The 14,416-nt window shown below is 44.5% G+C and overlaps 1 protein-coding gene across 1 annotated transcript in view; it reads left to right on the forward strand.

Annotated features, from left to right (window-relative positions):
* Nucleotides 1-14,416, forward strand: part of LOC111869569 (bromodomain adjacent to zinc finger domain protein 2B) — a gene marked incomplete in the record, with an annotated part of 241,275 nt that overhangs the window by 30,451 nt on the left and 196,408 nt on the right.

Consider the following 14,416-nt stretch of genomic DNA (forward strand, 5'->3'; position numbering starts at 1 on the left):
CACACACACACACACGAACTTTTTTTTGTTACCATTTCAAAATCTTGTTTCACACAACAGTGTCTCGTTTTTCGTTCTGTGTGTGCATCCGATCGTCTTTATTTCCGATTATATTTCATTTCCGTTGATGATTTGTTTGCTTTCTTTATAGCAGTCTCCACAGCAGTCAGGAGTGCCTAGTAATTGTTTCCAGCCCGCCCGTACACAGGAAACACTAGATTACTATCCTGTTGTCACGTGTATTAGTGCTTTGTGACTGCTAGACGGGATTTGGAGTGAATGATTGTATTTATGGCACTTATACACTCAGCTCGTAACTGTAAGTCCGTTACACACACACGTACTAGGGTTCTCAGTCTTCACTAGTCGTATCCTGGCAGCGGATCTCAACAGTAATTATACCATTCACACTGTAACAGCAGCACACATGAAGTCCTCTTTGTCTTTCCTGCCATTTCTCCTCAATCATCTTCGACTGCCGTCTCAAAAGACTCCCTTAATTCTGTCTCAGCTGTCCTGGGATCCTCGTTATATAGCCTCGGGTCGGATCCAACAGAAAATATCGTTTCCATCGAGTTCAACAATACCGCGATTGTTGCTGATGTATTTTTTTCTGCGGGAAGCTGTTTACTGACTCGCACCCTAGCAATGGACGTCTTCTCTGCCTACTCTATTCCGGCTTTCAGGCGTCGTGTCACATTGTAGGTTTTATTTACATTGGATAAGTCTGGTGATCTCTTTAAGTGAGAACATGTCTCGGACAGAAGTTGTAGAGAAAAACTGGAACACTGTAAATTAAAGGTGATCAAATGAAGTGAAAGTTACATGTAGATTTGCGAACTTATATACTGAACATTAGCCATAATCTCCTGAACCCAGGCGCGGTTACGAGGTCACATACCTAAGCAGCTCATCACATGAATGGGAACAACCCAGCCTCGTGAGGATAATTGAGGAGCTATTTCAAGGAAATAGCGGCTCCGGTCTAGAAAACCGAGATTAACGGCCGTGGGGATCCGTTGCGCTGACAACGCGACACCCTCTATCCGCTAAATTTGGCACTAACTTCGCCGACAAGCGGCGTTCACTAGGTCGGTTTAGTTGCCTTGTTGACTACAGGCCACGGAATTGCTTTTGTTATGATATGCCAGTTTTCGGGAAAATGGGTTTGAAGTTTGACAATAAAGTGCATTTCAAATGTGGCTTAGAACAGACCGCATTCTGGAGTCAATCTCTGGAAGTATGAGATTGTCAGTACAGCACGTAGAACAAGGTAAGGGTAAGGTTGTCCCTGTGCTTAACTAATTAAGCAGTACGCCATGAAGGCGTATGGGGAAGTGGATATAAAGACCCAAATTTTCTTGATCTCTGCACGTGTTTGAGGTGAGTGGTCAGCTTCACGCCACGGTCGCTTTACCCCCTGGGAGAGAACTAACGGTACCCATTGGAGAGGAGGCTGGGTGGACCCCAGAGCCTCTCTGGACGATGAGAAGAGAAAATTGTTGACCCTACCGGGACTCGAACTCCGACTCCTCGGTTGTTCAGGCCGTAGCTAGTTGCTATACTGACTACGCCGTCCCGCGGGGAACCAGAGAAGTGCATTATCTCATTTTCGCCCCAGAAAATCTAGACACGAAGATGGCGAAATATTCTTACCATGACACGTAATAATTGTGTATGACATGTAGCATACTGTGTATACCTCTCAGGCGCCTTCAGTACAAGGAATTACAGATATCTCCCTACCGTATGTGTTCTTCAGATTATAAGAAAATATGTTGCTAATATGTGAAAGCTAAGTGATATTCTGTAATTCACGAGGTGTCTTATTTTAGATAAAATTAATGATTAAGACTACAGTGAACTATTCCCTCACAATTAACATTATTGTACTCTGTGGTCTAGTGGTCAGAGTTCGATTCCCAGCCCTACCAGATTTTGTGAGAAGTAGTGGGTCTGGAACGGGGTTCATTCAGCTTCGTGAGGATAATTGAGGAGCTATTTCAAGGAAATAGCGGCTCCGGGCTAGGAAACCGAAATTAACGGCCGTGGGAATTCGTTGTGCTGACCACGCCACACCCTCTATCCGCTAAAGTTTGCCGACAAGCGGCGGTCGCTCGGTCGGTATAGTTCGCTTGCGGACTAAAACCACGGAGTTTTTTTTCTTGTTTGTATTCCTATGGAGCTATGCAGTGTCAAACCCGATAGCCCCAGAGTTAAATTGCTACCCAGTTCTATCATCTGCAACAAGAATTTGCAATAAAGTTATGCTTCTTTATTTGTTTCAGGTAAGTGAGCTTGATATGTTCCTGCTGAGGTTGTGTGGACTTCAGGCATCCGTCACAGGTACGGTGTTTAATGGTTCATGTTCGCTTCTTGTACAGGTTTTCGAAGGGAAAACATCTTCGAGGGTACGTGAGTGTCAGCGTGACGTCAGTCGTTACGTAATCTTAAAAATATTATTAAGAATCGGTTGCAGTGGGAACCAGAATTATTGTTAACATGAACCACGTGAAACAGTTTTTTTAATTATTTATTTATTTTTTTATTAAGCAATCAGAATGTACAATTCTATAAGCTAGTTTGCTGGCGTAAGAGCTGTGATGCTCCTAAATGACGTGATGAGTCCCTTCCCCAATGGGAGGTTCCCCTTAGTTTTCTTTTAGGTCAGCTGACCAGTATCTTCGGAGTCTTCGATTGTGCTGCGGTTCAACGAGTGGCTATAGTATGTCGTTTGGGTGATTTGCTAGTTTGTTGTGGTGTGTGGTACTTTTTTTCTCTGAGTGGGCCCCAGAGTTCTTCTGGACGCTGTGGAGAAGATAAAAATTACTTGCCCCTGCCAGGGATAGAACCCCGGCCGTCCAACCCGTCGCTGACGTATCCCGGCTCGATCTTGTTGAGCAGGCGGAACTTTTCTTCCGTAAAATTGCCTTCTCGTGCCGTGACTTACCCCCAGAGGTGTTCTACACGAAGTTTACTAGCTGACATGTACTGCTAGTGTGTTTGTGTGTGTGTTCTCTCTTCTGAGATGCGTGGATCTTATCGAGTGTGCAGTTTACAGGAAGGAGGCTTCGCCTACATAAATCATTTACCGACTTGGCAGCAACTGCGAATTTCTGAAGTGGCAGTAACAGTGATTTAGTTTGAAGAATGCTAAAATCATACAGGTTGGTGAATTTTTTGAAGAGTGGTCTACGTATAACTTCTTGTTGAAAACTGAAAGTAATTTTGTTATAACCGTGCTGAGATAGACCCTCTACTTTTCAGAAAATTTTGTAGCGCCGGGAATCGAACCCGGGACCTCTGGATCTGTATCCAGGAATTGTGACCACTAGACCACAAAGAACATTTATCAATGCTATCTCTCAGTACAGTTCCCGCCCGCTTCCACACAGCGTTTACATCGCACATACATCGAATCGAATGCCCGAGAAACCGGTTCTTCCCTATCGCCTTCAGTTTTCTCGTCACAGTCTGCTGGATCGATGAAACAGCCTCGAATCTCGTCCCGTTCGTCGCAGTTTTTAATTTAGGGTGTAGAAAAACAGGTAGCCGGTGCTAAGTTAGGGGAGTAGGGTTGATGGGACAACACGGGAATCCCTCGTTTCGCCTGAAACTCGGAGACGACGCCCGAAGAATGCGCCGGTGCATTGTGCAGAAGATACGAGGACCCAGTTTCCTGAAACTCAGGCCTAACGCGATGAACTCGAGCGATCGATCTCTCAATCACCTCTTCATGAAACTGAACAACTCATGATGAATTATACCGTTAGCATCATAAAATGCAGTCAACATTGTTTTTACCCTCGATTTTTGCATTCTTACTTTCTGAGCTTTTATGTACCGTTCATGCCATTCAGACACACTTGTTCTCGATAAACATTCTTCACCGTACGCACTTTTCAACATTTCAGACGTTTCTGTAGCTGTTTTATTTAAATTTACTCCGTGATTTTATTCCGCAAGAGAACTATACCGACCGAGCAACCGTCGCTTGTCGGCAAAGTTTAGTTCCAACTTTTGCAGATAGAGGCTGCAGCGTTTTCAGCGCAACGAATCCCCACCGTAGTTAATTTCGGTTTTCTAGACCGGAGCCACTATTTCCTTGAAATAGCTCCTCAGTTATCCCCACGAGGCTGAGTGGACCCCGTTCCAGACCCACTACTTCTCAGAAAAAATCTGGTAGCACCGGGAATCGAGCCCGGAACTCTGGATGTGTAGCCAAGAACGCCGACCACTAGACCACAGAGGCTATCTTTATTTAAATTTACACAAAACTTAATCTCTGCTCTTTGTTGCGTTTTGAAACTCTCGACACGGCGAAAAAAGTAACTTCACCAAAACAATTATAATCCTTATATGCATGAACTAAAAACAAGTTGAAACTTGCACGTCCTGTAAATGAACTTTCTCTCTAACTATTCCCATTCATCGCCGATAGATGGAGTTAGTAGTATTATTGTAATAGCGTCAGTTTGGGTACTTTATTGTCACACTGTATAACTTCGGGAAACCGTATGGAAATCAACGGTTTCTATATTATTTTGTGCGTATTCATTACTGCGGAAACGTCTCTAGCGACCCGCTACCTAGCAGCGGATGTCCTATTGTTTAGTGTAGCCATGGGAATATGATTACGGAGCCGTTGCCTAGCAGTGGTCATATACTTACAATATGAAATTTATGGATCTGAAGTGAACATGAAAGAAAGGCTCATGTTTGTGAATTTTAATAACAATAATAAAACAAACAATACAGCAAATTTGTGATATATTGAAAGAAAATGCACAATTTAGCGGGTGGTCAGCCATCAATATATAGCGGAAACGGCTTTAGCGGGTACATGCAAACGACAGGAAGAAGTCATTTATTTGTACAGGCTGGTAATCGTTTTCTTTTCTGTATGACCAACATAAAATGGTTGAAGCATGTACAGGATCAGTGCATGAGGAGCCTGGATAGCTCAGTCGGTATAGCGACTGGCTGCGGGCTGGAGAAGGGAAGAGTCGGAGTTCGAGTCCCGGTGAGGCAAGAATTTTCACTTTTCCATGTCGTCCAGACCGGCTTTGGGGTCTACCCAACCTCCTATACTGTGGGTATCGGCGGCCGGTGCGTGAAGCTGACCACTCACCTTCAACTAGTGCCGAGGTCAAGAAAATGTGGATCTATACATCTACTCCCCCATACGCCTTCACAGGGACAACTTTACCTTTTACTTTACAGCATCAGAGCATGCAGATATACAAGATAGATTCGATAGATCTTTCCTAGTCCATTAAATGCTGCCAGGTATGACAGGTGGCCGACTTACAGGGCGTAACGTTATCACTTATCACAGATTGCAGTGTCTTAGGCTTACCACGCATATGATGTTTGTTTTATGGGTCTCCTTTGAGGCTGTCTGCGTATCACCTCTGCTGAGAGCTGTCCTGCAGGTTACTGACCTCTGAGGTACATGTTTCAAGGTGCGTAGTAAGAGAAGATGGACGAATAACCACGACACGTTTCAAGTATTATGATGCATTATCATGTACAGGAGCGCCATATTCCAGAAGCAACTAGGAGTGGATAAACCGAATCATCAAAATATGTAACAGAGTTGGAATGGCATTGTAAAAAAAAGCTATGTGGCATAGTGTGTAGGGTGTAGTTTTAGAAATTAAGTTTCTGTTATTAATGTAGTTTTCTTCGAGAACTTTGCCATGTCAGGAGCCCCGGGGGGGAGGCACGCGGTAGAGTAGTTGGTTGAGGTACTGTGCTACAAGCCGCAAGGTCGCGGATCGATTCCTGATGAGGTCATTGGGTTTTTCAATTTATCTAATCCTTCCAGCCACACTATGGCCCTGGCATCGACTCAGCCTCTAACAGAAAGGAGTACCAGGAATGAATTAAATAATTTTCCTGGGGGTAAAAGTGCGGCCGGCGCGTAAGGCTGACAACCTCACCTCCATATGTGAGCCGATTGTTTGGAAAATGTGGGAACCTCGATGGGTCTCCACGGCCTCTTACAGGGATAGCTTTACTTTATCTCACCGCCATCTGTAAGCCGATTGTCTAGAAAATGTGGAGCCTCGACGTCTCACAATCCTATGGGCCTTCACGTCCTGTTACAGAGATATCTTTACTTTATACTTTTACTTTAGGAGCTCGATATAGCCCGTTCAGTACAGTGACTAGCCTACGGGCTGCACGCCCGAGGGATAATTGTTCGATTTCCTGCAGGGGCAGAACTGTTCCCATTTGCACAGCTTCCAAACCGACTCTGGGGCGCACTCAGCCACGTATCCAGTGGGTATCGCGGACTCCTTTATTGGGGTGTAAAGCGGCCGGAATGTGAAGCTGTCCGCGCCATAGCTCAAGCGGTTAGTCGTTGGATTCCCACTGCGACGGCCCGGGTTCAATCCCGGGTCTGGTCAAGTGGGTTTGTGGTGGGGGCAGGTTTTCTCCAAGTACTTCGGTTTCCCCTGGCAATCTTCATTCCACCAATTGCTCCACAATCACCCTCACCTATCATCTGGGGCTGGTACAGTAGGCCAGAAGTGGCCGCAGTACAAGGGACTTAGTCCCACCCCACCAGCAGTAATAAAACCCATCTAATGCGGGTATAAGAATGTATTGAGTTATACCTCCACTCCCCACCCGTCGTCATGGTATTCTTAATCACGAGGATGACTTTCCCCTACCTTTTGTCTCTTGTAATGTTTTCTTCCGTGGATATTGTCATCTGACCAGACGTGATGGCTCAGTCAGTACAGTGACTAAACTAAAGGTGGAGGACCAAGGAATCGAGGTTCAACTCCCGGCTGTGGGACCCACCAAACCTCTTCACGCGTGGATACCCGGGGCTGTTTCTGAGTTAAAGCGATGGGAGCTTGGGCTTTACCACTCCATCTAGTGCCGGGGTTAATATTGCGTGAAGCTACCTATGCTCCTCCTTTATGGAGTGGTTGTTAATTATTTTAAGTTGCTTATTTAACGACTCTGTTAGTATCGAGAGTATAGCATCGGATCGATGATTGAAGCATTGGAAAGGATTTGGAAGGAAACTGTCCTGGCGTAAATGAGGTTATTACCCCGGGTTTTGTCTGGCGAGACTGAGGCAGTCATCAAATACATCACAGTAGCTAATTTACCAGCTGAAATTCGAACCGACGACCTCCCGCATATAAGTCTAGAACGTTACCGCCTAGCCACCCTACTCTGTGCTGCTTAATGTAGCCCAGGGACAACTTTACGTTTGTTACTTATCACCGTTTTACAGTCATGAACTGTTACTTGAGGGTAACAGGCCCACAGGTGCGAACGTTAAGGTCATATCTGTCTTGCGAGATATTGTTATATATTTAAGTTGACTCGTATCTAAATGTCTTTGTTCCAGATTTCTTCTTTATTTTCACCTTTATTGTCCTCTGTGCTTCACGTACACGCTATTCTTTTTATATGTGCACATTTTGATCTTGGTGGCACGCGGTAGCGTACTTCGTTGAGGCACGATGCTACAAGCCGGAAGGTCGCGGGTTCGATTCCCGATGAGATTGGATTTTTCAATTAATTTATTCCTTCCAGCCGCACCATGACCCTGAGGTCGACTCAGCCTCTAACACAAATGAGTACCAGGAATCTTCCTTGAGGGCAAAGGCGGCCTGCGCGTAAGGCTGACAACCTCACCGCCATCTGTGAGCCGATTTTGTAGAAAATATGGGAGCTTCGAGTCTCACAACCCTATGGACCTCCACGACCTGTTACAGGGATAGCTTTATTTTTTATCTTTACCCTTTTGATCTTATTATAAATGAAGGAGGTTGGTGTAGCGGTATTTGGGTGGTATTCGGTTCGAACCTCGACATGCCTGCTGGATAGCCAGGCATTGTGATTGTGTTCCTCTGTCGAGATGAATACCTGGGCTGTGCTTCCAAATGCAGTGGTTGCACACATGTCCCTAGCAACTTCCGTTCTCACGTCGTTACCGCGTTACCTTTATCTCCTTCCCTCCATTTTTATGTATTCCTTTCTCGTCCCCCATATTTGTCTGTCACTCGTCATAGTCTGGCAACGACAGAATATAGTTTCGGTTTTTTCCTTGTATCTTAGCCGACAGCGGGGCGGATTTCCCCGAGCGTCCCATGAACTGCCTATTGCTTATATGTAGAAGTTTAGTTTGTCCTTTTGTTAATAAAAATAAATATAAATTATGAATATTTTCATTCGAGGTTTTTCTTTCGTTCTGGCATATTGTTTTTTTTTTTAAATTGGCCCCTAGATTTATACGAAATTTATTGAGGTTTGCTTATGGGGTAGTGGAGGTATGGCTCCACGCCTTAACATCGGCAGTATGTGGATATTAGTGATTATCTTAACGTTCCGGGCCCCCGAGGCCAAGTCCCCCACGTTGATGGGAGGCGGTTTGGGCCCCAGAGACGGTATGGACCTACAGAGAACTGAAACATCTCTTATTCTTACGTAGAATTGAACCCCGTCCATATCGCAGACTAGTCTATGCGCTGCTGACTGAGGTCGGGCGAAACAAGGACGCGGATGCACAGAGGACGTGAGTTTGATAGTCTCAGTTAGCCGTGTGTAATTCCTTCTAGAATCTGAAGCCTTGCGTTTACTTAGTGCTGAAGTCCCTTCTATGTCTTAAACTCCTTTATTGTCTCTTTCATGCAGACCGTATTCCCTATATTTATCTCTTATTGTCTTCTATCCTGTTCCGTCTTCCGTAAAATTACATAGCTCCATCTCCTTCTCTCCTGCACGGTTCCCCGTCATGCTTTGTACTAGCGATGTCTCTGTCTCTCTCTCCCTTCCCCCCTCCTAGTTCGCATTTCGCTTGTCTCGCTGCCAGGCTCCGCTGAGCTTGTTCCCAATGCAAAAATGATATATGTCTCTGTAGGGCCTGGCTGCGGGCCGTGATTTGATTCCGGGCAGGGGTACTGCGTGGTCCACGAAGCCTCCTTGTCAGTGGGTACCGGTGATGGTCGGGCCTCCTCCAAGCACCGAGGGTGGGAATGCGTGGGGCTATGCCTCCGCTTCCCAAGAAGTTTGTGTGGGTTGATGCTTAATTATGCGCAGAGATAACTTATCATATCAGCCTCCTGTAGTTATTGTTTCTGTATAATTCGCCTGCTTTAACAGTAAAATAATTAACATTTGCTCCCCTCCTGTCCCGCAGAGTGTGTTTATGTGTTCCGTGTGATTCTAAGGAAATACGTGTATGTGTTTATTTTCCTAAACAACTATAATTGGTTTTTCCTTATTATTAAGACGCAGTGTGTTTTATGTGAGGTGGGAACTGTTCCTTTTTGTGTACTTATGTCCCTAGTATATATCACCTACAAGGCGGAAGGTCGCGGTCTTGATTCCAGATGAGGTCATTGGCTTTTTCAATTTCCGTAATCCTTCCAGCCGCACTATGGCCCTGTGGTCGACTCAGCCTCTAAGAGAAATGAGTACCAGGAATATTATTGGGGATAAAGGGCGGCCACAGCCTGTTACAGGGATAGTTTTACGTTTGAATATGTTGGGGGTGGGGGGATGGATCTCTAGATTTTTTAAGGATGTATACATTTCGAGACCTCCTGAATGCCGAAATTCCGTTTTTGATGTGCTGTCGACATATGTATGTGTGTATGCATGTCAACGGCAGGACGGACCCTGCTCATGTTCTTTATGTAAGAGCTTATCGATCATAGGTCGGTGCGTGGGGGATATGAACGTTATGAAGCTCCATAGATGGGCCTCTTCACATGGGCTCACAACACAAAATGACGATTTTCTCGAAAACTGCTGGAACGATTTTTAATAAATTTCAATAATTTATGGAGACCATATCCCTAAACGAAACTGTGTAGGTGATACTTCAGGAAAATTATGGTACCCCCCCCCCCTTGGTGGAGTATGTGAAATGTCTGTGGACCAATTTTTTATATATATATATCCGTAGATGTCCAGGCTTCAGAGGGTTAATATGAGTCTGGATGCCGATTGCGTGCTGAACACACCACACATTTGCTGTAATTTCACATGTACGAGTGACTATAGACGGGGTTTGGATTGGTAACCGGGATTATTGAACCCTTACAGAACGTAACTACAAGTAACTATAGCGCTATCGCTAATTCACACACACTACAATTCACTAATGCGCACACTAATTGTTCTTGTTATGCCTGAAAGGGTGGGGGTTAAAGAAATTGTACTAAATTACTCCGTCGCCCTCTTTTCGTTGGCTGATCCCTCCATCACTGGCACCACTTTGTAATGGCGTAGAGCGGGCGTGTAGGTTCCGACCCGCCTCTACCCACTAACTGTCACGCCCCCAAAGACTGGGGTGCAGTTAAGCTGCTCTAACTAGGGTTCTCCTCACCCTTAACTGGTCGTTTCATCCGGCTGCCTAGGGTCAGTTCTGCCTTCGCCTGGACTGGGATAGCTCCGGATCGGTCGGGGGCGGGTTCGGTTCGTGGAGGTAATTCACAATTCTGTGTACCTCCTGTCCTAACTACAACGGTCTGTTTACACTCTTATTTACAATATAGAAATGCTGACGTTCTGTCGGGTTACATAGTATCAGCTTGTTAATTAGTTCTCCTTTCATTCTAATCTCCCACCTAGGGAGTATGGCTGGAGACGATCACTTGCCTGCATTCTCTGTCACTCGCTACACTGTTTCTCCTATCCTACCTTAAGGCTCGCAGGGCACACTGGAGATTGCACTTCAATCATTTCACAAACAACAGTAAATTTGAGCAACATGGCTAATATGAGGAAACTGACTTACTTGGGATAGAGACGCAGACGAACACCGCCATCCACCATCTTGTTGAGTCCATGCCTAACAGAGCCTTCGGCTGCCTGTCGACTATTACGTTTTCTTGATCCCCAAACGTCTTTTTTTTCTCTCTCTCTTTATACTATAAAACTGCTAACGCAGGTGCTTCCCCAAAAGTAAAGCTACCTCCTCCTTCTTGCCCTTAAATTACGAGCGGTGGGTTTCCATTGGCCAACCCCTTTTTGTCGTGGTCGAATCCGCGGCGTCTCATCTTTGTGTAATTGGGAACTTCATTCGCTCCAGTGGCCTAGTAAAGCGAGCCGTCTGATGTGCGATTACGCACTGATGCCGACTAAGTACATTGTTGACCTAGTTACACCGTCTATGTGTTGCCATCCTTAGCCTGATCGTTGTGAAAACTCTTTTGCAATTGTAACATTTGGGGCCATGCCTCAAATTTCCCTTTTCGAAATTTGCGGCATAACAGTTCTCAGTCTGCTTTGTCTTCACCAGTCTTTGCCTGGTGACGGCTTCCAACTCCGGACGTTCCCTTTACTCTGGGTTCCCGAACTGTCCCTAGCCTCAGCTACCATCTTCTAACAGCGACTGAACCGCATCAGTTCTCTAACTCAGTGTTCCGCAACCTTTTTCTACTCGCGGCACACCATGAAGTATCCATGAATCAACACGGCACACAAAAATGTCATTCCCCTCAAAAACGCACGATATTATACAATTAACATAAATACGTAAATTGATCAACTTATGACTATAATATTTTTATATTGTTATTTTATTATAATTAAACAGAAATCGACTTGTCCATTTATTAACAATTAATGAACTTTAATTCACTGTAGAGTGCAGAAAATACGCTTCTATTGCTATTAAAGTAAATAGAGTAATTCTACTCATACGTTCAATGTGATACTTGCGCCTCCTTAGCTGCACACAGGCGACTGATCCGTGGTGGAATCGTTGACAACGCAAGTCTTATTTCTTCATCGATGGATTTGAGCCGCTCCCTCTTTGATGTCTTAATTTCAGTTAACGTCGAGAAGCCCAGTTCACACAAATACGTAGTTGAAAATGGCAATAACACATTAACTGCCATCTCGGAGATAGCCGGGTATCCACTCCTTATTGCCAACCAAAACGAATCCAAAGTAACTTCGAGAAGTTTTAGTTTCAATGTTCTGTCTGCTTTTAAATCTGCTAGTTCCTCTTGTATAATGGAAGATGGTCTGAATTCGCAACGAATGGATCACGAACCCAGTCGAAATCTTGTACACGCTCTCCAAAATACTTATTGAATTTCTGCTGCAGCATTTCTAAATGTTCTTTAATTGTGCCCATCACCACTTTATTGCCGTCAGCAAGTGGTCATACAGTCGGGAACATCTCAAACGACCCATCTGTAATTCTCTGTATCCACAAATTCAGCTTATTTACAAATCCTTGTATCTTATCCATATTAGAATATTTAGTTAGAATATTTTCGTTCCTACCTTGCATCTTTCTGTTTGGCTCATTCAAGTGAATGTCGGGAACATATGCTAACTTGCATACCCATTCATCATCTGCAAATAAATCCGCGTACTCATGCCCCTCAACAGTCAAAAATGGACGTACCTCCTCATTAAGTTCAAATATTCGCGTTAACACTTTTCCTCGTGATAACCACCGTACTTCTGTATGTAGTAGGAGTGTAGTGTGTTCTGATTCCATTTCCCGACACAAAACGGAAAAAGCCGCGATTTGATGAGGTTCACGACTTTAACTACTTCGTCCAGTACAACTTTCAGAGAAGAGGGTAAAGACTTAGCAACAATGGCTTCGCGGCGAATGAGACAATGATCGCATCGTATGTTAGGATTTACTTTGCGTACTTTAGCTACAAATCCTTCAACACGGCCTTTCATAGAAGCGACCCCGCGTGTACAAACACTAACGCAATTCTTCCATTTTAACTCATTATGTAACATATTCATTAGTGACACGAAATACTTGTTCACCGGTGGCTCGCTCGGGAAGTTCTTTGCAAGAAAAAGAATTTGTTGCAATTACATCCCCATCGATGTATCGAATGTAAGCAAGAAGTTGTGCCTGGCCGCTAATATCGGTGGAGTCGTCGATCTGAAGCGACGACTTCTGACTGCTGTTGATTTTCTCCTTCATAATGGCTTCAATGTCACTGGACATGTCAATAGAAGACAGGGAAACCCTTGCTAATCCACGCAGTTTTAAGGAAAACACGTACACAGAACATGCGGCAAGTATAACAAAGAAGCCGCATACATGCGAGAAAAATAAAAATAAATCAATAATGAAAACTATGATACAACAACAACTGTGAGTAAATAATTTACGTTTAATTTCTTAGAATACAACATTACTGTACGTAAAAAATCACGGCATGTAATAAAGAATAAAAAAGCATCATTTTATTTAACCAGTGCAGTGGCTGAGAATAAAATACAAGCATATGAAACAGGGAAACTGGGATAAAATAAAAAGAATAAAATCCGACAATTAATTTCTTACAATAGGTAAAAGTTCGCGTCACACCTTTCACCTTGTGACGGCATACCAGTGTGCCGCGGCACACCGGTTGCGGAACACTCCTCTAACTCACTGATGCGCAGTATATAAAGTCCATCTCTTCTGTGAACCACGTTACGTCTTACTCTGTGCAGGCAACCTTACGGAAGAAAAATCCCCTGTAAATTTGTTTGAATTTGGTAGTGGCGTATGAATACGGGAACAGTGTTGGAAATAGAATATATTACTAATGGAGCTGAGCCCTTCTTGAGGAGCCGCCAATTCTGCATCGACGCTGCGAAGATATATTGAATAAGTAGTCTCGTACAGCCGACAAGGTGTGGTCATCAAGCTTAGGGGTTGGGCTAACAAATTCCTCACATTAAAAATAATCATGTTACGAAAATGAACACAAAGCCTCGGACCTGGATTGATCCTCTGGGTAAGCAGCCTAGGCCAAAGAAAATGGACATCAGTTTCTGTAGTTGGAATGTCAGAAGTTTGTATAGGGCAGGTTCGCTCAGGGAAGTAGCGGCAGAAGTCTCAAAATATAATAAAGGTAAAGGTAAATTAGGCATGAACTGTCTTCGCTCGCTCGGAAGCTAGGGTTCGAATTCCACTCAGGGCATGGATGTTTGTGTGTGTTTTTCTGTGTTTGTGTACAGGTAGAGGCCTTGCGACGAGCTGATCACCCGCCCAAGGAGTCCTACCGTATGTCTAAGATCTAGTGAAACCGAAATGACACGGAGAGTTTCATGGAGGTAGGCCTAGGCCCAAATGAGGGCTGTAGTGCCAACGAAAAAAAAAATTATCCCCGTTGTTAATTAATTAATTAAGCGCGACGTCATGAAGGCTTATGGGGGGAACGGAGGTATAGCTTCACCATTCTTGACCTCGGCACTATGGAGGTGAGCTGTCAGCTTCAATACCCGGCCGCTTTACCCCCAAGGAAAGAGCTTCTTGTACCCATTGGATAAAAGGCAGGGTGGATCCTAGATCCGGTCTGGACGCTCCCCCGCCCAACCCCATACCCCACAATTTAAGTACGTGGAGTGAAATAAGTTAAAATTACCGTATGCCATTTTTGCAGTAACATCCTGAAACGTC

The sequence above is a fragment of the Cryptotermes secundus genome, unplaced genomic scaffold (assembly GCF_002891405.2).
Source record: "Cryptotermes secundus unplaced genomic scaffold, Csec_1.0 scaffold512, whole genome shotgun sequence".
NCBI lineage: Eukaryota > Metazoa > Arthropoda > Insecta > Blattodea > Kalotermitidae > Cryptotermes > Cryptotermes secundus.